Here is a 27,698-nt window from a genome sequence, read left to right on the forward strand (position 1 = left end):
CTTTTTTCAAGTAAAAGAGCATCCACTATATTTAACTTTTTAGTAAGAAGCCTTAAGGGTATGTGTAAATTATAAAATATGATCTCAGAAGTGTTCTGAGTTCATGAAACACACGTAATCAGGCTTTTGAATAGCATTAGACTTAACAACAACAACAAAACCAAGCTCATAGAGAAAGACAACAGATTGGTGTTTGCCAGAGGCAGAGGATAGGGGATGGGCAAAATGGGTGATGGGGTCAAAAGGTACAAATGTCCAGTTATAAAATAAATAAGTCATGGGGATGTGATGTATTGCATGGTGATATCATTAATAATACTGTATTGCCTATTTGAAAGTTGCTAAGAGTAGTTCTTAAAAGTTCTCATCATAAGAAAAAAATTCTTGTGTAACTGTATGTGGTGACGATGTTAACCAGACTTAATGTGGTAACCATTTCACAACGTACGCAAATATCGAATCATTATGTTGTATACCTGATATTAATATCATGTTATACCAGTTATACTATTCTATTGGATTCTATTTTGATTGATGTGCAAAATGGATTTGCTTCATGGAGCATATTCAAATATATATAGCGGTATTAGTCCAGAGAGTTGTAAACTTATATGTCTGTTAAGTTTGCCGTATATGCCTTGCCAGGATTGTAAAGGTTAAAAGTGAATCTGGAAACTACTATGATGGCTGCTTGTTAAGGAATGAAAGCAATTAAGTGTTCCCACAAAAGCTTTGAAGTTAATATCTTAATAGGATGAAGAGGAGAAAAAGTCAAGGCTGCACTCCTACAATTGGTTCAGGCTGTAGTTCTATTGACTTAAGAGGAGACTTTAGAAAAATTAAAAGCTATCTTAAATAGAAAGTGTGAGTTCTATTTTAGTTTGTTGAATTTTGTATTAATTTAGATTGCCACTTTATAACATCTAGAGACTCTCAGGGACAGGACTTCACTATGTATTCTGTAATTTGTGGTTAATAATAAGAACAATAATAGCTAACATTTGTTGAGCATGCTGTGCTAGGCACTTTGCTAAGAGTTTTGCATCTATTATTTTCTTCAATCTTTTTGTTGCTCTATGGTAGATACTATTAGAATCTTCACAGAAACAAAACAAAACAAACAAACAAACAAAAAACATTGAAGAAACAAAGGCTTACAGAGATTTTTAAGTCACTTGCTCCAGGGTAGCAACTAGTAAGTAAGCAGACCTGAGACAGTGTCACTCCATATTGTTAACCATTACTTCATACCAATCAAATATACTTCCAGGGAGTTTGTGTGTATGATTTGTTAGTTTTTTCCGCAAATATTCATTGATTATTTTAATTGTAGTGTGCTGAATGCAGTTTAAATGAACTGTATGATGGGGCGCCTGGGTGGCTCAATTGGTTAAGCATCCAACTTTGGCTCAGGTCATCATCTCATGGTTCGTGGGTTCGAGCCCACGAGCTCTGTGCTGACAGCTCAGAGCCTGGAGCCTGCCTCAGATTCTGTGCCTCCCTCTCTCTCTGCCCCTCCCCTGCTCACACTGTGTGTCTCTCTCAAAAATAAATAAACTTTAAGTGAACTGTATGATGTCTTTAGGAGGAAAGGTGCATACATAGAGCGCAGTAACATAGAGGAATACATGAATGATGTGGTCAAATAGAAATCAAAGAAGAAGCAAGAGAAATGAAAGTTGGAATGGTTTCATAAACAAACAAAAAGGGCCTCCTCAAAGAGGTGAAACTTTAGCTAGATTCTGAAGGATAAGGGAAGGAGTGTTAGGAAATAGATATTAAGAAGACATCTGTTGGGGAAACACCATGAGTAATGGCATAGAATTGAGAATGAGCTTGGTGAGGTTGTGTTAGCTATCTATATCTGTGTAGCTATCTGTATCTGTGTATCATAGTCAAACTTAGTGGCTTAAAACAATAAAAAATTTATTATTTCACACAATTTCTGTGGGTCAGGAATCTAGGAGTGTTTTAGCTGAACAGTTGTGGCTCAGGGTTTCTCATCAAGTTCAGACAAGATATTGGCTAAGGCTACAGTCATCTGAAGGCTTGACTGAGACTGGAGGATTTGATTCCAAGGTGGCTCCCTCACATGGCAGGTTAGTGTTGGCTGTGGGCAGGAAGCTTCAGTTTCTCATCTTATGGACCTCTTCACTGGGCTACTTGAGTGTCTTCACAACATAGTAGTTCGCTTCCCTCAGAGTGTATAATTTAAGAGAGATTGAGGTGGTTGTGATATCTCTTATAACCTAGTCACGCATTGCCATTTCTGCCTTATTCTATTCATTAGAAGCAAGTCACTAAACATAGCCTACACTCAAGGGGAAGGGAATTAGTTTCCACCTTAAAAATCTTTTTTAAATGTTTACTTATTTTTGAGAGAGAGAGACAGAGCATGAGCAGGGAAGGGGCAGAGAGAGGGGGACACAGAATCCGAAGCAGGCTCCAGGCTCTGAGCTGTCAGCACAAAGCCCAATGTGGGGCTCGGACTCATGAACTGCGAGATCATGACCTGAGCCAAAGTTGGATGCTGAAACTATTGAGCCACCTGGGCGCCCCAGTTTCCACCTTTTAGAGGGACTTGTGTCCAACTTATATGGATATACTTTTAAACCATCACAGTGGTCAGGAGCCCATGGCTTGGTTGAAGTTTTAGGGAGTAATGAAATACTTGCTTTGTTAGACAGGCAAGGATCCTTATAGAAAACTCTGAATTTCAGGCTAAAAACTTACGACAATGGAAAGACAGCAGAGTGGCATTTGGGAAATGGTATTTTTGGGTGATGACACTAGCAGTGAGGTGTAAGAGGGAATGGATGCAGCAAGGGAAGTTCTGAGACTGTCATAGTAATTCAGGCAGGGGCTGGACCAGAGTGAGAAGAGACAGGAAAGGAAAAGACTGTTCACAGAAATGACTGATACTTGAGGTTTCCAGCCTAGTGGCTAGAAAAATAGAGGGCACAGCAATAGAGAAGTTGGGCAGAGCTGCTGTTCATAGGGCAGGACGTGGAGTTCTGTTTTAAACGTGTTGTGATTTTCTGTAGATATTTGGCCTTTGTGGGATTGGAATTGTGAAAAGTTAGGCTGTAGAGTAACAGTGGATCTGGAATTAGCAAGTTCATATTGGACTATAAGTTTCTATATCTTTTGCCTTTATCAGCAAAAACAAAACAAAAAACAAAGGCAACAGCATCAGTGCAGATTTGTGTTTGTGCCACATTAAGGGAGAGTGACTGATTTGAAGAAACCTTGTAGTGTTCAGTTTCAGGCATCCTTTTAGAACTGAAATAGCTTTATTTCTAAAAGTGGAATGTGAATATAGCAGTAACAGGTGAGATCCTAGAGAAGTAGCATAACCTTCGAGGTATATTCACTACAGGTTCATATCATTCAGCTTTGGCCAGAGTTCTCAAAATTCTTTCGCTCCTTTTTAGTAAATTTCTTACTGCTTTACCTTCTTCACTCTTGTGCCTCTTTTTCCTTTCTTCACTTCTTAGCAGATAACCTTACCTCCTTTATTGAAATCAAATTCGTACATTAGTTTAATCCATATGAAATTGCTGTTTTTTTAAGTTTATTTATTTTGAGAGAGAGCAAGCACAGAGGGGCAGAGAGAGAGAGAGAGAGAGAGAGAGGGAGAGAGAGAATCCCAAGCAGGCTCTGTGCTCTGAGCACAGAGCCCGACACGGGACTTGACCCCATGAACTGTGAGATCATGACTTGAACCAAAACCAAGAGCTGGATGCTTAACCAACTGAGCTGTCCAGGTGCCCTGAAATTGCTTTTTTTTTTTTTGCTTTTTTTTTTTTAAGTAACAAAGTTGAATATCTGATTCAACTTAATACCCCTGGATTTCCTATCCAACCTTAAATCATCTTTTCTACAGAATTTGATAAAATTTGAGAGTTTTACTTTGTCAGTGCAGAGCCTGCTTGGGATTCTGTCTTCCCCTCTCAAAATAAATTAAGGGGAAAAAAAAAAAAAGGTTTTACTTTGTTTCTCCTTCAAACTGTGGTTCTGTTCCTCCCGACCTCCAAATTGCCCTTGTTTTCCAGATTCCATTCATTCCTCAGGTCAGCCTGCCTGGCTCTGCCCTCACCATCCTAACTAATTGAAAGCACCCTTGTAAATTTGTCAGTGACCTGGGCACCTGCCCAGCAGTTGACTCAAATGCTCGTAGTATTCAGCACTGTTGGCTCTTCCCTTTTCTGAAACTGTCATATGCCTTCAAGACTTCCTTGTTCTTTTTATGCATTCCTCTAAAAATGCTATATAAAATCTTAGAGGAGAAACATGGTAAAGAGGAGATACAGTAGTTTTTGGCGTGTGTAGGGAAGTCAAGCAGGGCAAGTATCAGGAAGAACGTGGGAGTGGAGGGTAAGAGGCCTTGGTTCTAATTCTATATCATCACTGAAAAACACTTTATATGCCTGTAAATGACCCTTATAAATGTCTCCACTTATATGTATCCCTTTTTAAAAAATTTTAATTGTGGGTAAATTAGAAATCATTCAGGTTCAACATAGCCCTATACTTAAAAATACGATGCTTTGTTTTTAGCTTGTTTTAATTTTTAAGGAGAAATTTTTCCATAAATATACTACAGTTATGTTTCTTTTAAAGTTTTAATTCACAACCTTAATTTTGGGCCTAAAATAGAATACTTTGTGTTTTTTTTAAAAATGCAAATTAGTATTAAATAGGTATAATTAAATCCTTAATTAGTACTGATTGAGCTTATTATAGTGTTCATGTGGATTGTATGCTGTTGACTGTGTCATTTTTGAATTTATTAAGCAAACAACTCTTTCCTTGATGTATTTTCCTTAAAAGCATTTTCCTTTATATACAGTACTTTTTTGAAAATGGAGTTACCAATTACTTGTTATGGTATATAGTAGAGAGGACTATACCTCTTTCAGTGCGGGATATATATGATTTGAAGTTATTTGGCTTTGAAAATATATTGCTGTGAGCGTATACATTCTGAGACTCAGCATTTTTACTTGAGTTAACCTTACCTCAGAACTTCTGGTTTGATTCACCATCCATTTTGCTTTGGACTTTACATTTACTTTTTATTTACTGGAACGGTATGTGCCAAACTGTTCTTGAAAGTTAACAGCTAACCATAAACTCTTTAAATCTCAAAATCTAATCCAGAGACTAAGTATCTTTTCCTTAATTGCAATTGCAAATATTTTAGCCTGCCTGTTTCCTGGATGTAATTGGTTTAGAAACTTTAATTTTGAATTTAGCTTGTTTTTCAAATGCTGTGCCTCCATCATGAATTTTTTAAGTTCTTGTTTCATTTATTTTACTGAAGGAAGCATCTGAAGTTTGAAGAAAAATGTTCCAGAATTAAAGCTTAACATATGCTAATTTGTGGTATAAGTTCTATGTGTGTTAGCAATGGTAAAATTAGTAATGATTCCTGATTTTTAGAACTATAATGAAATTCTCCCTCCAAAGGAATCTTAAGTCACTTTAAGAAAACAAACATATGCCATATCTTTTGGCAAAAATAATTTTTAAGTGTCTGGCATAGCGCCTTGCAGTTGATAAATTCACCATAAATATTCATTGCTTACCTTTTTGATAGACAGGAGTCATAAAAGCATTTAGCTCACAGTAGGGGGTTGCGATTATTGGTTGAGATGTACTGTTCTTCATTTTCCATTGGTGTTACAAAGGAACACAATTACATTTGTTGAAGAAGTGTAAGTATTCCTCTTGCAGAAGTAATGAGAACTGTTAAGAAAAATAAAACTAACGTTGAATTCAATGAGAATTTATTATTTTCCAGAATTGGAAATTAGGAGATTATCTGTTCTTCATAGTTGTCTAAGATTATCATAATCATAACCAATAATTATCAGCTGTTAGCTCTTACTATGTTTAGTCACTTTTAACATTTATTCATTATTGAGAGACAGAGAAAGACAGAGTGTGAGTGGGGGAGGGGCAGAGAGAGAGGGAGGCACAGAATCTGAAGCAGGCCTCAGGCTCCAAGTTGTCAGCACAGAGCCCTGTGGCGGGACTTGAACTCACAGACCATGAGATCATGACTTGAGCTGAAGTTGGATGCTTAACCAACTGAGCCAGTCACTTTTAAGCATCATTGTGGTTTAAGCTCATTGGCCCTGAATTCCTGCATTTGAATCCTGGCGGTATTATTTATTAATTGTGTGATCTGGGCAAGTTACTTAACTTACTGGAGTCTCAATTTCCTAGTCTTTAAAATGGATGAATATTGATAGGACTTGCCTCAAATGGTTGGTGAGAACTAAATGAGGCTGTCCCCATCGTCATCGTCGTCATCATCATCATCACCATCATAGTCATCAGCAGCTGACATTATTGAAGCTTTCTGCATATCAGACAGATACTGTAATTCATATCTTACTATCATTATGCCTACATTACACATGAGGAAAGTAAGCCTCAGAGAACTTAAGTGGCTTTCTAAATCACTTGGACTTATGTCAGTTGCACATAGCAGAAAACCTGACATCTTGTGGTTTAAATGTATAGAGACTTATTTTTCTTGTGTAAGATTTCTGGATGTTGATGGCTTTGGGGCTTGCTTTCAGCAGTTGACAATGTCAGCACCGGCTTCCTGCTTCTGGAGTCTTGGGTGCAGTAAGGCTGCTGGATAACTTATCTGTATTCAAGACAAGGAAAAGAATGGGGTGGGCCTGGTTAACTTCTCTGTCTTTTTTATCAGGAAAACAAAAGTTTTTTAGAAATCTCTTCCAGACTTCAGCCAACCTTTCTTTGATCAGACCTGTATAAATTGGCCCCTCCCCTAGCCGCAGGGAAGGCTCTGAAAACAAGCAATTCGCCTTTTCATAGTGCTGTGCTGCAGGGGAGAAGAGGAATGAATAACTCTCCCCTTACCTAACCAGCGGGCTCTGCCCCTTTGTCTGAGCTCCACCTGTTCAGTGGCAGAACTGAGGTACAGATGTAGGTGTATTGCACTCCAGAGGCCTATTTCTCCAATTCTGCCCCTCAAAAACTCAACATACCCACATTACAAACACTTTGAATAAACACTATCCAACATCTACATAGGTACAGTTTTTCTTCTTAAAATTTTGTATTTTTCTGAATAAAAATTACTTACGTCTTTAGGCTGGCTGAATTTTGAGGTTATAGGTTATGTGTTTCTCCCTATCTTCAAATAAAAATATAAAACAAAACAAAAACTAGTGACTGAATGCTTTTTATCTTAGAAATGACTACTAAGATATGTTTGTTTCAGGGAATTTCTGATAACATTTTTCAACTTTCTATAGAAAAAAAACCATAGTACATAATTAAAGTAATACATTTTTGTCTCTTTCCGTTCTAATTATTATGGTTTAGCTCATGGTAAATGAGTTTGTTCTATGCTCATTTCCTAAGGGGTGGTTATCCACTGATTTCATTTTCTGGAAAATAAAATTATGTCACAATTCTTGGAAACTGCATATTTATTTATTTTTTTGTTTTGTTTTTTCAGAGATGGGGGTGGGGTGAAAGCGGGTGAAATTAAGGTCACAATTCAAATTCTCTACTCAGTCCTCAGAGACATAACCATAGCTTATTACTGTTTTATTCTGTCTTGTTCATATTTGAGGTAAATGGCATTGAATTTTATAGAGGAAAAAGGGATAAGATGGAGTCACATTTTGAGCTAGGCAACATTATCCACATTTTGTAGGCAAAGAGACTGAGGCCTAGAGAAGTGTGAAATCTGGGCAGAGTCAGTAAGCTAGTATACCGCAGTTTGGATTGGAGCCTGACCTGTTCCACAGCTCATCACAAGGCTGAAATCCTGAACAGTCTGTCCGCTTAGGACACATCTTTCTGTTTCTTTTAAGATATTTATTTATTTTTTTTTTTAATTTTTTTTTTCAACGTTTATTTATTTTTGGGACAGAGAGAGACAGAGCATGAACGGGGGAGGGGCAGAGAGAGAGGGAGACACAGAATCGGAAACAGGCTCCAGGCTCTGAGCCATCAGCCCAGAGCCCAACGCGGGGCTTGAACTCACGGACCGCGAGATCGTGACCTGGCTGAAGTCGGACGCTCAACCGACTGCGCCACCCAGGCGCCCCTCTTTTAAGATATTTAAATGGCATGTTTATCAAACACAATATACCTCTACATATCGCTTTTTACATTTCAACTTTTTGTTGCAATAGTGTTTTGGGAAATAATTAAGAAACATAATTAAGTGTAAGTCATAGTTTATCTTAGGCCACACTTTCTGATTTCTGTTTTACTGAATTACTTTACTGGAGATGTTATCAACTAATATTTATCTAAGTTCAGCTGAATTCAGCCACACCATTGTCAACCATGAACTGTCATTGACTGATAAAACAGATGAACTCTTTCCCTTTGACCTTTCTAGTCTGAATTTCAAAATATGTCTTTTTAACTAAAAAACATCCTGATATGGTCTATCTACATTTCTGTGTGCATAGCTCTATTTTCAGGTTCATGTTTTTAAATTGGGTAATTAACCAAAATATTTCTAGTTGCATTTTTATTTTATTTTATTTTTTTTTAATTTTTTTTTAACGTTTATTTATTTTTGAGACAGGGAGAGACAGAGCATGAACGGGGGGCAGGGTCAGAGAGAGAGGGAGACACAGAATCCGAAACGGGCTCCAGGCTCTGAGCTATCAGCACAGAGCCTGACGCGGGGCTTGAACTCACGGAGTGCAAGATCATGACCTGAGCCGAAGTCGGACGCTCAACCGACTGAGCCACCCAGGCGCCCCTCTAGTTGCATTTTTATAAGAAAAAGGGAAGTTAAAAATGTATTTATACATTTATCATTGTAAATATCATCAAATACTATATTCTTTTACATTAGAATTTTATGGCTTACTGAAAATGCATGTTTCAATTTATACAAGGTTCTAATTTTACTGTATGCTCTTTTGTTTATTATAAAAATATGCTATTGAGCAAACCAAACCCAATTAATTCTGTTGATTTCTTCATTTTCTTATTTATTTCATTTCATTTCATTTTTAAGCAATCTCTATACCAATGTGGGGCTTGAACACACAACCTGTAGATCAAGAGTTGTATGCTCCACCACCTGAGCCAGCAGGGTGCCCCAGTTTCTTCATTCTAGATTGAAACTTTTATTTGCATATTTATTCTACATATTTATCACTATACAGTGTCAAAGCTAATATTCTTCAATGACCAAGCCAAATTGCTAAAGATATATTATGTTGGTATTTCTGTTACTAAGTTTTTTGTTTGTTTGTATTTGTAAGAGTAATGCATTCTCATAAAAAAATCTATGGGAAATTCCCTAAGTAGGAAAAATTTAAAACTTCATGTGTTTTGATGTATGTTAACTAGACTTCTTGTGATCATTTTGCAATATATACATTTATTGAATCGTTATGTTGTATACCTGAAACTAATATCTGTCATATGACTAATATATGTTATATGTCAGTTATAACTCCATTAAAAAATTACTACTGAAACTCTAAAACAAACACCTTCACAGGCCCACCAGTCCTTCCAGTCATTTCATGTAGACATGGATTTTTGTTTTGTTTGTATATAGTTTTAATCATACTCTCTTATATGATTCAAAGTCATGAATTTCTCAGTTTTATAGCCTAGCATTTTTCATTGCAAAAGATGCCTTATATCTCACTGAATATAACACAGTTTTTTTAAATGTTTCTATTTATTAGATATTTAGGTTGCCTCTTCTATCTCTTATAAGTGACACCGCTATGAACATCTTCATGGATAAGACTTCTAGGGTTATCTTTTTTTTTTTTAACATTTATTTTTTTGAGAGACAGAGCATGAGCAGGTGAGGGGCAGAGAGAGAGAGAGAGAGAGAGAGAGAGAGAGAGAGAGAGAGAGACAGAATCTAAAGCAGGCTCCAGGCTCTGAGCTGTCAGCACAGAGCCGGATGTGGGGCTCAAACCCATGAACTGTAAGATCATGACCTGAGCTGAAGTCGGATGTTTAGTGACTGAGCCACCCAGGTGTCCCTAGGATTATCTTTTTATGAAGGATTAAGTGGAATAACTAGGATGAAGGGTTTTGGTATTTTTCAGTCTTATGTGAATAGATTGAGCATTTTATGTTTATTAATAGTATTTTTTGGTAAATTGTCAGTTTCTTTACTTAGCTTATGTATCTGTTGGGATTACAGTGTCTTCCTGGTAAGGGTATATGGGCTTGATTTAATATATTGCTCATCTTTTATTTTAAAAATACTTTTTTATGGGCACGTGGGTGACTCTGTCGTTTAAGTGACTTGACTCTTGATTTCAGCTCAGGTCATGATCTCACATAGCATGCTGACAGTGCAGAGCCTGCTTGGGATTTTCTCTGTCTCTGCCCCTCTCCCACTCTCTCTCAAAATAAATAAATACACTTAAAAAAATACTGTTTTATTATGGAAGTAATTGAGGCTTATTGTAAAATACAAATTAAGATAAATTAATGGAAGAAACCAAAGATCACCTTGTGAAAACATTTTAATATATGTGTAAAAAAAGTTCCTAACAAAAATCTTATTTTGTTAACTTATTTTATTTTTGATTTTTGTAAATTTACATCCAAATTAGCATATAGTGCAACAATGATTTCAAGAGTAGATTCCTGAGTATCCCTTACCCATTCAGCCCATCCCCCCTCCCACAACCCCTCCCGTAACCCTCAGTTTGTTCTCCATATTTTTTTTATATAATTTATTTTTTATTTTTTACAATTTGCATCCAGATTAGTATATAGTGAAGCAATGATTTCAGGAGTAGATTCCTTAATGCCTCTTACCCATTTAGCCCATCCCCCCCCACAACCCCTCCAGCAACCCTCAGTTTGTTCTCCATATTTATGAGTCTCGTCTGTTTTGTCCCCCTCCCTGTTTTTATATTACTTTTCTGTCCCTTCCCTTATGTTCATCTGTTTTGTCTCTTAAAGTCCTCATATGAGTGAAGTCATATGATTTTTGTCTTTCTCTGATTCATTTCACTTAGCATAATACCCTCCAGTTCCATCCACATCATTGCAAATGGCAAGATTTCATTCTTTTTGATTGCTGAGTAATACTCCATTGTATATATATACCACATCTTATTTATCCATTCATCCATCGATGGACATTTGGGCTCTTCCCATCCTTTGGCTATTGTTGATAGTGCTGCTATAAACATGGGGGTGCACGTGTCCCTTTGAAACAGGACACCTGGGTCCTGTGGATAAATGCCTAGTAGTGCAATTGCTGGGTCGTAGGGTAATTCTATTTTTAGTTTTTTGAGGAACCTCCCTACTGTTTTCCAGAGTGGCTGCACCAGCTTGCATTGCCACCAACAATGCAAAAGAGATCCTCTTTCTCTGCATCCTCACCAACATCTGTTGTTGCCTGAGTTGTTTATGTTAGCCATTCTGACAGGTGTAAGGTGGTATCTCATTGTGGTTTTGATTTGTATTTCCTGATGATGAGTGATGTTGAGCATTTTTTCATGTGTCGGTTGGCCATCTGGATGTCTTCTTTGGAGAAGTGTCTATTCATGTCTTTTGCCCATTTCTTCACTGGATTATTTGTATTTTGGGTGTTGAGTTTGATAAGTTCTTTATAGATTTTGGATACAAACCCTTTATCTGATATGTCATTTGCAAATATCTTCTCCCATTCTGTCGGTTGCCTTTAGTTTTGCTGATTGTTTCCTTCACTGTGCAGAAGCTTTTTATTTTGATGAGGTCCCAGTAGTTCATTTTTGCTTTTGTTTCCCTTGCCTCTGGACATGTGTTGAGTAAGAACAAAAATCTTATTTTTGAATACTATCTTATAACTACTTTCCTCCCAGTAGATCTGTAATTAATGTCATAAACAAAAGTGTTGAAGACTACATAGGATTCCATTACTATAACTTATTTAAGTAGTCCCCTATGGATATATATTGATGTTTTTTCCAGTGTTCTCTGTTTTCATAAACAACATTTCAGTGACAATTCTGTTTGTAAATCTTGGGATGATCATCTGATTTTTTTTTTTTATTAAATTCTTTGGAGTAGAGAACTAGAAAGGATGTATATTATTTAAAAATTTGTGCGTATTTCCAATTTGCCACAAAGTATTTCTCTTTTTAATACTAGGTGCTAGTTTATTTTTCATGTTTGTCAATCTAATGTTATATCATTGTTTTATTTTCTTTTTTTTTAATTTTTTTTTTCAACGTTTATTTATTTTTGGGACAGAGAGAGACAGAGCATGAACGGGGGAGGGGCAGAGAGAGAGGGAGACACAGAATCAGAAACAGGCTCCAGGCTCTGAGCCATCAGCCCAGAGCCCGACGCGGGGCTCCAACTCACGGACCGCGAGATCGTGACCTGGCTGAAGTCGGACGCTTAACCGACTGCGCCACCCAGGCACCCCGGTTTGTTTTATTTTCTATAAATTTTTTTAATGTTTATATTTGAGAGAGAGAGAGACAGAGTGCAAGCAGGAAGGAGCAGAGAGAGAGGGAGACACAGAATGTGAAGCAGCCTCCAGGCTCTGAGCTGTCGGCACAGAGCCCGACATGGGGCTCGAACTCATGGACTGTGAGATCATGACCTGAGCTGAAGTTGGACACTTAACTGACTGAGCCACCCACATGCCCCCATATGTCATTGTTTCAATTTGCATTTTTGAGGCACTGATGAACATGTTGCCATTTATTTAATTCTGACATGAATTTTATATTCTGGTTTCATTAGTTCATTCCAGTTGATCATTAATATTTTTTATTAATCACTTTATCACTTTATACCCTTTTTCAAAATGATTGAAACTGTTTACTTTCAGTTTATTGTTCATTACTTTTGCCGTAGAAAATTTTTCTTTTAGCATATATTTTATATATTTTTTCTTTTATAGTTTCTGATTTGGTTGTCATACTTGGACCATTGCCTCCATGGAAATATTGGCATATGTTTCCTTCTAGTATTTTATAGTTTTATATTTCAGTTTTAACTTATTTTAAACTATTTGAAATTTATTTTGTAATAACTCATCTACCCCCGAGCCCCTCACCATAATAATTGCAAATATTCACTGAACCTTCTTTCATTGTTCCTAAGACCCACATTTCTTTGCATTTTAATCTCCCTTACCTCCTTGAAATCACTGTTTGGGCAGGTGACACTTGTGACATAATTGTCATTGCCTGCCCATATGCCAGTTTAGTTTTGATTGTATTACATTTTTCTCCCTGCTACCTGAATGTAGATTGTTTCTTTGAAAACTTTTGTATGCTGAAATGGCATTAAGTGAAGAGGCAATTACCATTTCATAAACTGGAAATCTTTGGATTGCTTTTGGTTAGTGAAAACAGGTATTAATGTAGGTCTTTGGTAAAAGTGAAGTGGTTTAAGGCAAATTTTTGTATAGTGGGGGAAACATTATTATCTTTTTTTGTTTATTTTGAGATAATGTCCTTGATAAGCTGTATATTACATGTATTGGGTCATTCTCTCTCTCTCTCTCTTTTTTTTTTTTTAAGTAAAATAGATTAGGAAATATGAGAATGCACTATACAGATTAAAACTAGTTATTGCTTTTGGGAAACTTACTTCAGTTGTGTGAATATGTGTGTGGAAAGGGATCTTTATGAGGGAGCTGGGTTGTGATATAAATTGTTTCTTACTTTGTTAGCCACCATTGTCCCGTGATTGTAATGGTGAGGCCAAGGCAACTATGGAAAATTGTAACCACTACCAACAAGAAAGGACAAAATGGCAGGTCCTGGAATGTGATGAAAAGTTCAGCCTTCTGTGTACCAGCTGCCTGTCTCTTCTGAGGATCTTCACCCTCTCTTTCTGCTTTTAGTCACCCTTCCTCATGGCCATTCATCTACCTGCTGCTATTACCAAAGTTCTGGACTGTGCTTGGCAGAAACACCTATGGGGGTTAGTGATGCTTGGCCAAATTTTTCCAGTCTCTGCTTCACACTTTGTACTTACAGATGTTAACTTGCCCTGGCCTCCCAGAAGCACAGTAGATAGAAGCAAAGCCCCTTACTGTTCAGAATGTATAGTTTACAGCAGAGTTTAACACTGCTCCCAGATTGCTTACCACAAACCCACTGGGACAATAACTGTTATCTTTACAAAATAGCTGTAGAAGCTAGCTTTCATTTTCTTTTCCAAAGCAGCATACTGCATTTTCTCTGCCCTGTTGAATACCCATCCACTTTTCCTCGAAAAAATCGTTTTTTCTTTCCTTCTAGTGAATGAAAGTATATAGATATCACCTAATTAGATAAATTCTAACTCAGTTTTGAGAAAATTTAATCTTTTCTTTCTTGTTCATACTTAAGATTTTCCAACATTTTAGAATGTTTGACATATATCTGTAGCCCATGTGTAATATTTTCATATGGCTTAAATAATAAAGGGAATATTTACTACATGGTAACCCTTTTAAAGCTATCTTTGTGCGTTCTGAACTCTGCATCTGAATTTCATATACTAGTAGTGTGTGGTTTTTAGAAAACATATTTATCAATACTTGGGTTTTTTCTTCAGTAACCTCTTAGCAAAAAATAAGGAGTTTATATTTATGATATGATTAATTGTTATGATTTTTTTTAAGGTTTTGTTTTAAGTAACCTCTACACCCAGTGTGGGGCTTACACTTAAAACCCCAAGATGCAGAGTTGCATGCTCTACTGACTGAGCCAGGCAGGTTCCTCTGTTAATGATTCTAAAAGCAATAACTTTTTGGGGCGCCTGGGTGGCTCAGTTGGTTAAGTGGTCGACTTCAGCTCAGGTCATGATCTCACAGCTTGTGGGTTCGAGCTCCATGTCAAGCTCTGTGCTGACAGCTCAGAGCCTGGATCTGCTTTGGAGTCTGTGTCTCCCTCTTTCTCTCTGCCCCTCTCCTGCTCACATGCTCGCTCGCTCTCTCTCTCTCTCTCTCTCTCTCTCAAATAAATAAATAAATAAACAAACAAACAAACAAACATAAAAAATTTTAAATAAAAGCAAGAACTTTTTGAGTGGTGGGAATGTAAAATGCTTCGGCCACTTTGGAAAATAGTTTGGTAGTTCCTTAAATACTTAAACAGAGTTACCATATGGCCCATCCTTTCTACTCCTAGGGATGTAACAAAAGAAATGAAACAGATTTATTCATAATAGCCAGAAGGCAGAAACAACTCAAATGTCTACCAACTGATGAACTGATATATATGGATGGATCCATACGATAGAGTACTATTGAGTCACAAAAAGTAATGAAGTACTGATATATCACATGACATGGCTGAACCTTGAAAACATTATGGCAAGTAAAAGAAGCCAGTCTAAAGGACCACATATTGCATGATTTCATGTATTTGAAATGTCCAGAATAGTCAAATTTATAGAGGCAGAAATTAGTTGATTAGTTGTGCTTCGGGGTGGGAGGATGAGGAGAGGGCCTTAAGGGAGTGATAACTAAGAGATACTGAGTTTCTTTTTGGAGCAATGAAATGTTAAAAAATCCATTGTGATATTGGATGCATGGCTCTTTAGTGAGTATACTTAAAGCCATTGAAGTGCTTACTTTAAATGGGTGAAGTGTATGGTGAATTATAGTTTAATTTAAAAATTTTTTAAATTATATTTTAATATAATTTTAATTTATTTAAAAAGAACTTTTGGGGGTTCCTGGCTAGCTCAGTTAGTAGAGCATGTGACTCTTGATTTCAGGGTCATGAATTCAAGCGCTATATTGGGCCTAGAGATTACTTAAAAAAAAAAAAAAAAAAAGAAAGAGGGGGGGAAAACTGGGAAGTCAAAAAAGAACTCTTCAGTGTAAGAATGGCCACGTAAAGGAGTCAAAAGTCGTTGTTTCTTTGTTCTGCTTTGTGAACCTGAGCAAGTCGTGCACCCTCTGTGGTTCTTAGTCCTATTCTCTCATTGATTTTTAGAACCCTCCCAGCTCCAAAAGCTCTGATTTTAATTTGGGGGGAAATGATCTGATTATAACGGCTAACAAATATGCCCTTCCACACACTGATTGCTCTTATTCAGGGTTTTCCCAAATTGTAGCCATGCTGATTTTGTAGGACTAATCCTGTTGTCCTCCTCTCTCTTATCATAGCTCCTAAAGGAAAGTCCATTGTTTGTTTATATTAAAGGCAGCATTTTCCCAACATTACTATACAGTGCAGTTTACCTCATTTTTTAGCCCAAACAATACATGTGGTGCCACTGAGTCTACTGTGTAATAGCTTGAGTGACTTCTTTGTAAAACATGCTAAGAGTAGCCCTTGGTGCTGCAATGTTAGTCAGAGTATCTCAGCAAATAACCACAGACTTTATTTATAGCAATGTATGTTTTGGATTTATAACATTTTATCTGTTATAGACATGGTATATTATTTGCTTGGTTACTTTATAATTGTGATAGTTTCATGCCACCCACTATAGGTTGTTCTGCAGTGGTTATTCTAACCACAAATTAAGGAGTTATTTTTCTGTGGTTTAGTTATACACAAGGATTATATTGCAAGAGTTGCTGGAGCCCAAGTTCTGTAAACAGTTTCTTTGGAAGAAGTCTTTGCCTAAGAGACTGACTAGATTGTTGGTACTCAAAACATCGAAGGACAGAAATTAGAGGAGCAAACACAACTTGTCAATGGTAACATTGTTGAACATTGTTCTATAAAATGTCAGAGGAGGAATTTGCCAAGTGTTCTCCATGTTGCTGTATGGCGGCAGCCTTTTCGGCAGGACAGATGTCAGGGATTTTCCTACACCTAGAGCTTTTGTGCATGCTTTTTGAGGTAATGGGCCCACTTGAGAGAGCATTGAGGCACATTGTCTACGAAGATTTATACATGAATGTACAAACACACATTTTACATTTAATCTTGGGGGGGTTCACAGATTCCCCCAACACACCCATTAACCTGTAGAGACCCATAAACTTAGGTGAAAACCCATGATCTGGAGGTCTGGGAGCATGATGGGTTTTCTCTTCTGGAGTCACAAATGGTGATGATTTAGAGGTGGACCCCTCTGTTCCTTACAGCAGTGTAAAAGGGTATGCAGTGTTGCTGACCTTGGGTCAAGATAGAGGTTGTTCCCAAGATGAGCAGCATAGGAATGCCTCGCACATGCCTGGCTCTTTTGTTTACTGCTGTATGCAAGCATGTATGATAGTAGGCGCTTGGTAAATATTTATCGGAGGAATGAATGGGTTGTGCAAAAGAGCTCATTTCACTCTAGTTTGTTTCTACTGTTTCTTGGTAACTGATATGTTGGAGGCAGAATAAGAAAAATAGGTAGGAATGCTTCTAGTAGTGATGTAACATTACAGAAGATGCTCATGTTGCATCCAAGCACAAAATTAGCTTTCCTCTTTACTTCTCACCTTGCATAACTGTGATTTGTTTTTCTTTTATTGCAGACAAGCAAGTTTTCCTGTCACTCTGTCCTTTCCATGTCAAATATTACCTTTGCAATCAAAGAAAAAGCAGGCTTAATACAAAGTTTTTGTACTGTTTCTAGTTATTTTGAAAACTACAGGATTTCTTGAAATATGTTTTTGGCTAAAAGTCTGGTTTTATAAGTAATGGAAATTTTGTTCTGTGAGACTCCATTCCAGATTTTTCAGTTCTTTTTCTATACATTTGGAAAATAATGGCCCAAAGCTAGACTCACTACTTCCTTTCTTTTTTGAAATTCAAATAGGTATCTAAGATTCCCAAGTTGTTTCTGCCTCCCTAGTGAATGACTATAAAAGACAGTCCTTCCATATAAATAACTTTATTTTCTTAAATAGATTTAGTACATCATCCTTAGTCATCTTTTGAGAAGTAAATAAAAGAAGTTATATTGGAACTTATGTGTAAATTACTTTTTTTCTCTTGGTTTTGTACCACAGCCAAGAAAGAAAAATCTTAAATTGATTGGCTTAATATAAAAGGCTGGTTCATCGTTTAAGAGATAGGAATAACTTCTAAACAAGAAGCTAGTATATAATGACCAATTGCTACAATCCAGGCAAATGCTTTACATGTGTTAATTCCATTAAGACCCTCACAATTATGTTGGACACACACTATTTTTATTCTTGTTTTACAGTGAGGGCAACTGAAGGCACAGAGAGGTTGAATAGCTTGTCCCAGGCTACGTGTTACTCAACTTACTCATTAGTAATTTGCAGAGCCTGGATTCAGACCTTTGCAGTCTGGTTGTAGAGCCTGTACCCTTACCCGCCACACGACTTCCTTTTAACCCTCTATAATCAAGAATAAATAAATACTAGAGGCAGTCCAAGAAAGCTTCACAGAGGAGGTCACATTTGAACTGATTCCTAAAGAATGAGTAGAAGTTCCCAAAGTAGAGAAGAAGGCAGATATGTGGATAGCCAGCAGTGTGAAAGTTGTGTTCCTTGAGGAAGGTTGAGAAGGGCGAGTTGCAGGGGACAAGAAGAGAAGGGGATAGGTTGGAATCAGATTGTGAACTGACTTTTGTTATATTCAGGGGCTGGACTTTATATTATAGAGCAGTTTCATAACCCAGATTGATGCTGGGCTGGTTAACTCAGAGTCAAGTGGGGAGTTTGTTAAAAAGGCAAATTCCTAAGCCTCACTCCAGGACGCTCTGACGGAGAAAGTTTAGGATGAGGGCTAGGAGTCTAGGTGGCTCTGATGGACAGGCATGCTTGGGAGCCCTGCTGAAGGCTGTGAGAAACCAGAAGAGACTTAAACAGGGATGTGACAAGGACAGAATTTTGCTTTAGAATGGAAATTATTGAAGCTAGTACAATATCTGCTGGAGGTTTAGGAGCAGCAAGATCAATGAGGAAGCTATCCTAAAAATTCAAAAGAGAATAAGATCTTAAATTAAGATTATGGTATTGTTGATAGAATTGAGGGGACAGATAAGGTATTTCAGAGTAAGAATCCATAATAAACAAGCAGGAAAGATAAAAAAGAGATAAAGGATAATGTTAAGATTTAAAGACTGAATTTAAAGAGCAAATGGGTGGTTAGCCGTTCTTTACCTGACAGACGAGCAAAACATTTTGCCGCACTAACTTTTGCTTATTTAAATCTGCTGAGTCACAACATTATAAATAATATGTGTCAACGTATATGAATTGAAGCGAGGCCCAACGTATAGTATAGGAAATAAAAAAGATATTTAGTAAAGGCTCCAGGGAGAAGTGGTTTATCAGTTCTTTCAGAAGAATCTCTCTGTCCTAGCCAAATGTAGAGAGGAAGAATTGGCAGCATCTTAGGGCACGGCACTTGTTTCTTGCTCCTGCTGAGTGTCTTTTGCAGTTTTCAGTATATATAACAGCGCTTTTAACTACCCCTGACCACCGAAGCAGTGGTCTGTGGGCAACCATGTTGAAACCATGTGGCCTTTTCCATCTGAATTAGACGGAGTAGGTACCCCAAGCTGGCACCAATCCGAGTTTTATCCCCTGGAGTTTGGAATTGACTATAAGAGAAGGATAATTAGTCTTCTCACAGGTGGGCCTTTACCATGTAAAATCAAGGGCATGAGCATGCCATGCAGACTGGAAGACAGAGAAAGCTGGTTCAAAGAAAGAATGACACAGACATGCGGAGCAAAGAGAGGTGACAATCAGGAGAGAGATGTCCAAGTATCTCGTGACTTCTCAGTTTCTGGGCCCAGCGCTTCTCAAATCTTACTCATGTATCCTTCTAATGAATTCATTTTCTCTCTCTGTCTCTTGAGCTCATTTAAATTAATTTCTGTCTCTGGGAGTCCAGAGTCTATCCACACACCAATACTTCCTGCTCTCATTTTCCTTCTTGGCTGTTGTCAAAAGATATGCTATCTTTTGATGTGCTATCTTTTGATGCACCAGGATGTGCTATCAGACATACAAGGCCCATCTATCATTTTTGAAAAGTATTTAGCCTTTAGACAATGCACTTGGAATCATTGATTCAAAATACAGGTCAGGCCTTCATATTTTCAGTTCAGTGTACGTGTTTGGATTGAACTTTAGAATTAGTACTTTAGAGTGTGAAATGCAGTGGTGTGCACGCCAACACAAATTTTTAAATTCAGGTAAATATCTGCTGTGTCTCTAAAACTTAATTCAGTGTTCTGAATTGTTCTGTTTACCTTCTTATTTTCAAATGATTCTTGCCAAGTATTGTAACCAGTTCATGAAGATAGAGAAAATGGATTACGCTAACAGAAATACCACGGACTGGGTGGCTTAAACAGCAAACACTTTCTCTCTCCTAGCTCTGGAGCCAGGGAAGTCTCTGGGTCTAGGCGCTGGCAGGGCTGGTGTTGTGACGGCCCACTTCCTGGTCGAGAGACAGCTGTGGATGTGCTGTATTCTCACGTGGCCAGAGGGGCAAGGGAGCTCTCTGGGGTTTCTTTTATAAGGTCAGTGATCCCCTTCTTGAGGTTCTACACTCGTGACCTAATCACCTCCCAAAGGCCACCTCCTCCTGCCATCACCTTTGGGCATTAAGATTTAACATAGGAATTTTCGGGGCGCCTGGGTGGCGCAGTCGGTTAAGCTTCCGACTTCAGCCAGGTCACGATCTCGCGGTCCGTGAGTTCGAGCCCCGCGTCAGGCTCTGGGCTGATGGCTCAGAGCCTGGAGCCTGTTTCCAATTCTGTGTCTCCCTCTCTCTCTGCCCCTCCCCCATTCATGCTCTGTCTCTCTCAGTCCCAAAAATAAATAAATGTTGAAAAAAAAAATTTAAAAAAAATAAAAAAAAAAAAGATTTAACATAGGAATTTTGAGGGGACAGCAAGATTCTGTGCTGTCAGCACAGAGCCTGCTGTGCGGCTTGAATTCAAAAACCACGATACCATGACCTGAGCTGAAGTCCGACACTTAACCAACTGAGCCACCCAGGCGCCCCAAGATTGCTTTTAAATGCCTCTTTGCAATTGCTCAGCAATTTTTAGAAAAGCGTATGTACGTTGGAGTAAAAGAAGCCATGTATACCTTCAAGATAGAAAGTGTTAAGGTGTCACACTTACACAGATTATACTTCGGGATAGCCCAGTTGATGAAGGCTCTTAACAGATAGAAAGTAAGATAGGGGCACCTGGGTGGCTCAGTCTGTTGAGTGTCCACCTCGACTCAGGTTATGATCTCACGGTTTGTGGGTTTGAGCCCTGTGTCGGGTTCTGCACTGATTGCACAGAGCCTGCTTGGGGGTCGGTCTCTCTCTCTCTCTCTCTCTCTCTCCCTCCCTCCCTCCCTCTCTCTCCCTCCCTCTTTCTCTGCCTCTCTGCCTCTAAATAAATAAATAAGCATTAAAAAAAGAATTGATTGTAATGAAAAAATATTGGTCACATTTTTATGTATATCATACATGATTATACTGTGCTAATCAAGTATTCTTTTTAGGCAGTAAGAGAACTAAAGCCAGACAAACTGCAAGCTGTTAAATAAATTACCTCACAAGACATCAAAGTGCTTTACTAGTATACAGTTTATATAGTACAATTGAGCAAATTTGCTAACTTACATAGTTTTCATCTACTTTTTCATGTTATTTTCTAAATTCCATTATTTCTTTTTTGACTCATGAGTCATATGTATTTTTTAATTAAATTTAATTTAAATTAACATATAGTATAATAATGGTTTCAGACGTGTAATTTAGTGATTCTTCATTTACATATAACACCCAGTGTTCATCCCAACAAGTACCCTCCTTAATGCCCATCACCCACTTAGCCCATCCCCCCACCCAACACCCCTCCAGCAACCCTCAGTTTGTTCTCTGTATTTAAGAGTCTTTTATGGTTTGCCTCCCTCTTTGTTTTTATCTTATTTTTCCTTCGCTTCCCTTATGTTCATCTGTTGTGTTTCTTAAATTCCACATATGAGTGAAATCAATCATATATTTGTCTTTCTCTGACTTACTTTGCTTAGCATAATGCATTCTGGTTCCATCCATGCTGTTGCAAATGCAAGATTTCATTCTTTTTGATTGCTGAGTAATATTCCATCATATACGCACATGCACACACACACACACACACACATACATACATGTATATCTTCTTTATCCATTCATCAGTCAATGGACATTTGGGCTCTTTCCATTAATTGGCCATTGTTGATAGTGCTGCTATAAACATTGGGGTGCATGTGCCTCCTCAAATCAGCATTTTTGTATCCTTTGGATAAATACCTAGGAGTGCAATTACTGGGTCGTAGGGTAATTCTGTTTTTAACTTTTTGTGGAAACTCCATGCTGTTCACCAGAGTGGCTGTCCCAGTTTGCATTCCCACCAGCAGTGCAAAAGTATCCCCCTTTCTCCACATCCTTGCCAACATCTGTTGTTTCCTGAGTTGTTAATTTTAACCGTTCAGACAGGTGTGAGGCGGTATCTCATTGTGGTTTTGATTTGTATTTCCCTGATGATAAGTGATGTTGAGCATCTTTTAATGTGTCTGTTAGCCATCTGGATGTCTTCTTTGGAAAAGTGTCTATTCATGACTTTTGCCCATTTCTTCACTGGATTGTTTTTTTGGGTATTGAAGAGTCTGAGTCAAATGTGTTTTAAATTTCCAAGCAAGTGGGAATTTTTTATTAATTTTTAGCATAATTGTGATTATAGAAATAACACCAATTTTTGAAATGTATTAAAACTTTCTGAGTTCGGTATCTGGTCAACTTCTGTAACTGTTCCATTTATAAAACAGTTTTGATGGTGATTCTTTTATTTTTTATAGTTTATAATGAGGCTGTTTTGCCACTTTCATATAAGTTTAGAATTTTCCGTCTTCTAGGTAATTTTCTCCTTTTTTATTATGTAGTGGCCCTTTGTACCATAGAAATGTTAAAATAAGCTCGAGTTTTACAAAATCTGATTTCAGTGGTCTGTTTATTTTTTGAGTTCCAGCTCTTTTTTCGTTTTCTGCCTTTCTATAATCCATTCTAAATTACTGACTCAATGATACAATTAAAGAAAATGTTTTTGGTATTTTAACCACAATGTTTGTTTCTTTTTAGCAAAAACTTTGGTCAGTTTACTCGATGTAACATACTGCTGGATATGGAAGTTCGTTACATTTATTTGTAATTTAATTATGACCAAGACCATTCATGAATACTTGCATATATTTACAGGTTTAGATTTTAAAGAATAAATTAAATCACAGCCATACAGAATGAACTTTTAAATAAGTGGAAAATTTTACTTCAACTTCTAACATGGTTCTTGCTTTATATTGATGTTCCATTGACCAGTACTGTGAGAGATTTAAACATGGGGAGGCATTCTCAGAGTTATTGAAATGGGGGACTTTGTTTTCTTTTAAGTGATCACTTATATACTTAAAGCATTGATCCTTGAAGTAATTTTTTCATCAATTAACTACTTTGCATTCTCAGAATCATTGCAGATATAATTAACATATAAGATTAAACATATAAGTTTCATATGCATGAAATTAACATATAAGTTTCATAAGCATGAAACTATGGTTGTATGGTGATAAAGAATTATGAAAACAATTAAAGCATTTCACTTTTGACTCCTACTAGCCTAGCTGTGGTTAGCAACTGCCTGTTTTTCAGAAATGATAAAAGGATATATCTTAAGCATATTCTAATTTACAGTATATTATTATTTATGAGGCTACTGTGGATATATGGTTTGACTCTATGCCAGAACCTTTTAAGAAAGTGACTTCTGGGGCGCCTGGGTGGCGCAGTCGGTTAAGCGTCCGACTTCAGCCAGGTCACGATCTCGCGGTCCGTGAGTTCGAGCCCCGCGTCGGGCTCTGGGCTGATGGCTCAGAGCCTGGAGCCTGTTTCCGGTTCTGTGTCTCCCTCTCTCTCTGCCCCTCCCCCGTTCATGCTCTGTCTCTCTCTGTCCCAAAAATAAATAAACGTTGAAAAAAAAAAAAAAAAGAAAGTGACTTCTTTGCTAACTGTAAAAATAATGATAGTACTACTTAGCAGGTTGTTAGAGAGGCTCTCATAAGAATATTAATGAGACAGTATAGTCTAGTGTTTATGAACATAAGATCAGAAGTCACATTGCCTTGGTTTGTTTATAGCAATGTGATCTTAAGTGAGTTACTTAATGCTCTGTCCTTCAGTTTCTTCACTGTAAAAATAACAGTATCTCAGATAAATCTCTTAGAAGAATATCTTGCTCGTGGAATAGCAAACAATTAATGTTTGCTGTCGTTTTCTCCTCTTGGAATAAACATCAGGCTGTACACTGATGTAGATTTGGGGGGAAATTCTAATTATATACATTTTTTAAAGTTTTAATAGGTTTGTGCATTATGTATATCTTACATATATAGCATCCTTAAAGCTTGAATTTATCTACTTACTAGAGACAACTAAAAACAACCTATGTATGAAGGGGATATCCTCAGGGACTCAAGGTTCAGTGATCTCAATCACTGGTAAGAATTTTCCTGTAGAGTCATAAATATAGCAGTTACCTCACTATGGGAGCAGTGGCGGTATTTGCAGTGTTGGTAGTAGTTGTAAAATTGCCACAGCGGTACTAATAGCAATTGGGGCTAATGCTCATTATAGGCGATATTTATTGGATGTTTACATGGTAACAGGTCCTCTTCTAGGTATCTCGCATGTATCAAGTTATCTTCTCAGTAACCAGTAAAATGGGTACTGTAATTATCTCAATAATACTGTTTGAATAAAGAAATGGATCAGCATCCCATTTCACAAATGCAGATAGTAAAATATGGAGGGGTTATACAAAGTCACAGTCACACAGCTAGTAATTGGCAGGGCTGGGATTTGAACACTCTTATTCCAAAACATGTACACATAAATACAGATGCAGTTCTGCCAGCATGTTTTAGCTTGGGGCAATGACGTTTCTTTCAGCACTGGAGCTTATCCCTTGCTTTAGCCAGCTAGGTTTTCTTGGCCTACTGGCCAAGCTGACTAGTCTTAAGCCTTACAGAAGCTGTCTGTTCATAGTCTCCACTGAATTGCCTTAGAATTCTGTTTTATCGCTGGGTTTGGTTCTTTGTTGCTACACCCCCATTACTTGGGAAGTAGGCATAAAGGGAGATGTGTATGAACGTGGGGCAGTATGATGTTAATATACACAGGGAGTGAACTGTCCCTGCCAGCCTTGCTAATGCTGTGCACACGCTGCCTGGATCTTGCCTTTTCACCTGCTTCCTGGCCGTATTCCAATGGTCTTTGTTGAGTCCTGACCACCATTACTTATTTCCCTACTTCAAACCAGTCCTGATGTCTCTCTGCACTTAATGTAAGCCTTTGAAAAATAAATACGATAGAAAAGAGAAAGCAACCAATAATTTGATCAATAAACTGTATTAGTATCAAATAAATGGTAATCATTCTAGACACGCTAAGTAATGCCTCCTTTGTATTTTAACTCAGAAATCACTTTACTCATGTAAGCTGGGAGAGGAGGAGTTGTATCTAGTGACTTTCCAGTTCTCACTTGACCTGTCATGTGCCTATGGATACAACTGCTGGCCACAGGGAAGAGCGCGGAGCATTCTTCCGCCTTCACTTCCTCGGCTCTTTAGCCCCCATTGAGCTGTGAACAGTGGCTGAGGACAAAAGCTGTATACACTTTACAAACAGAGCACCAAAGCGGCAGTACACTGAGTCATTCTTCGCTCTGTGTGAGAACTGAGGGGGACTCTATTCATTTCCTTTGTGCTGGTGTCTGTCAACAGCGCTGTTTGAGGCAAGGCCTATTGTGCTGGCCAGTGTTTCTTATTGACCTAAGTCTGTGCCTGCTATGTTCCCAGGGTCGAAGTTGCGAGTGAGAGAATGTTTGAAAAGGGGTAATCATAGGCTAAATGCATTTTGCTGCATTGTCATCTGACCTATTAAATCTAAACTGTGGTCTACGTTAATGCAAACAGGTAATTATACAGTCACAGCTGCAGCTATTGACATCTGGTTACCGCCCCATAGGAAAAAAAAAAATATGTGCTTTTTGTCCTGTGTCTAGGTTCTTATATGCTGGACATTAATGATTTTTAACTGAAAATAGATCATGGATTAGGAGGACTAAAAGATCAACAGGGTGGATACTTTAAAATAGCTGCTGCATCGCTGTTTGCACCTCTTTTCCTTTGACACAGGGCTTTCCCATGACTCCAGAGTAATCTTGGTTCAGTTTTCGTTTTTAAGGAGTGTAAGATAAAGATAATTTTTATGTCTTCATCCTGCATGATCTCATCGTTATCCTAAGTCACTTGGAAAAATTTGCCTCTCATAGCTTCTTTTTGCTTGTTCACCTACTGCTTTTGCTCATTGTGTTTAATTGCCCAGCTCCCCCAGCATAGGATGGTATTTGCAAGAGATCCACGGTCCCCGATCATGACAAGTACGATGGGGTTGCATTGAGGCTTATGGCTATTAATTATGTTAATAAAGTCTACCCTTTCTAGTTTCTTTCAGTATTCTAAAGAGCAAAAGTTAGGAACAAATCAGTCCTGGAGAAGTGCTACTTTTCTGTTAGAAGAACAAAATGTTTAGATATGTGTTCCCACCAACCATGAAAATCCATTTACCACTGGAGCACTCTATTCATATATTTTCATTCACCTCCACACTTTGTTATTTAACAAAAGTTATTAAAAGCCTGGTAGGTGATGGACTTTGTGCGAGGTATTGGACATAACTTAAAAAATAAGGGTCTGTAGTCTTAGTTTTCCTAAATCATTCTCACAAGTAGCATTATGAGGTGTATCGAGAGTGGAACTGACGCCGGAGATGGAAGAAAACTATTTTAAGACTTTGTACCTTCCAGGCTTTTATGTTTTGACCCTTTCTGTCTCCTAATGTTTTGATGCCGTATCTCTCTAAGTGGATAGTTACACATCTCATTGGGACCTTGATGAAAAACCATTCAGGGGACCTAAGTGCCCGGATCATGCCAACTTTTGAATCAGAGTCCAGCAAACTGGGCTCAGCTCATGCCTTCTTGCTGCGTGCAGCTTAGCATGCGAGGGCTGATGGCTCTGGGCTCTTTGTGAGCTTGTAGTTCTTCAAAGGATGACAGTTCATCATCACCTCCTGCATCCTAGGTTCTGGAGATACAATGATGAATAATATAAAACTCTTAACCCTCAAGGAACTCAGATTAAATACCTTATTTTTTTACCATCCTGGCCACAAGCACAATTTTGAAACAAATAAAAAGGCATAGTGATTGAATTTAAGACTAAATAACACAATAAAAAATCAAATACTAAATATGTTCTGCCTCTGAAACGTGGGCCAATAATGAAGAAGTATTCCTTCTACTTTAAAAACGTTTTCTGTTAATGTCACTAAGTAAATTTGGCGTCTTCTACGTGGAACACTGTGTGGAATTAAAATATTTTCTAAAATGCATGCCAGTCATCATCTTAACCCTTGGAAGTGAAAACTGTTTTCAGATTCTTATAATGAAATCTTTCTTACAAATATTTTTTAAATTTTTTACTACTGCTGTTTCATATACAGAATTATTGTAACACACCAAGTACAAAAGGCTTCAAAAGGCTTTTCATATTTGTGAGAAATAACGAACCATATGCTATCTTGCAGAAGCCTTGATTTGGAAAGAACGTGGCTCTTGGCCAGCAACCAATTAAGCATCTCTTTTGTTTTGGCCATCTTGTGGTGTTTCATAGGTGTGAAATTTTCTGTCTTCACCAGATAGGGATATTCCTGTGTATCCAC

The 27,698-nt window shown here is 37.7% G+C and overlaps 1 protein-coding gene across 1 annotated transcript in view; it reads left to right on the plus strand.

Annotated features, from left to right (window-relative positions):
• The window catches only part of MRPS28 (mitochondrial ribosomal protein S28), a 108,860-nt gene that overhangs the window by 32,944 nt on the left and 48,218 nt on the right, over positions 1-27,698 (plus strand). The gene's annotated exons all lie outside the window — the stretch shown is intronic.

Source organism: Lynx canadensis, chromosome F2 (genome assembly GCF_007474595.2).
Source record: "Lynx canadensis isolate LIC74 chromosome F2, mLynCan4.pri.v2, whole genome shotgun sequence".
Classification (NCBI taxonomy): domain Eukaryota; kingdom Metazoa; phylum Chordata; class Mammalia; order Carnivora; family Felidae; genus Lynx; species Lynx canadensis.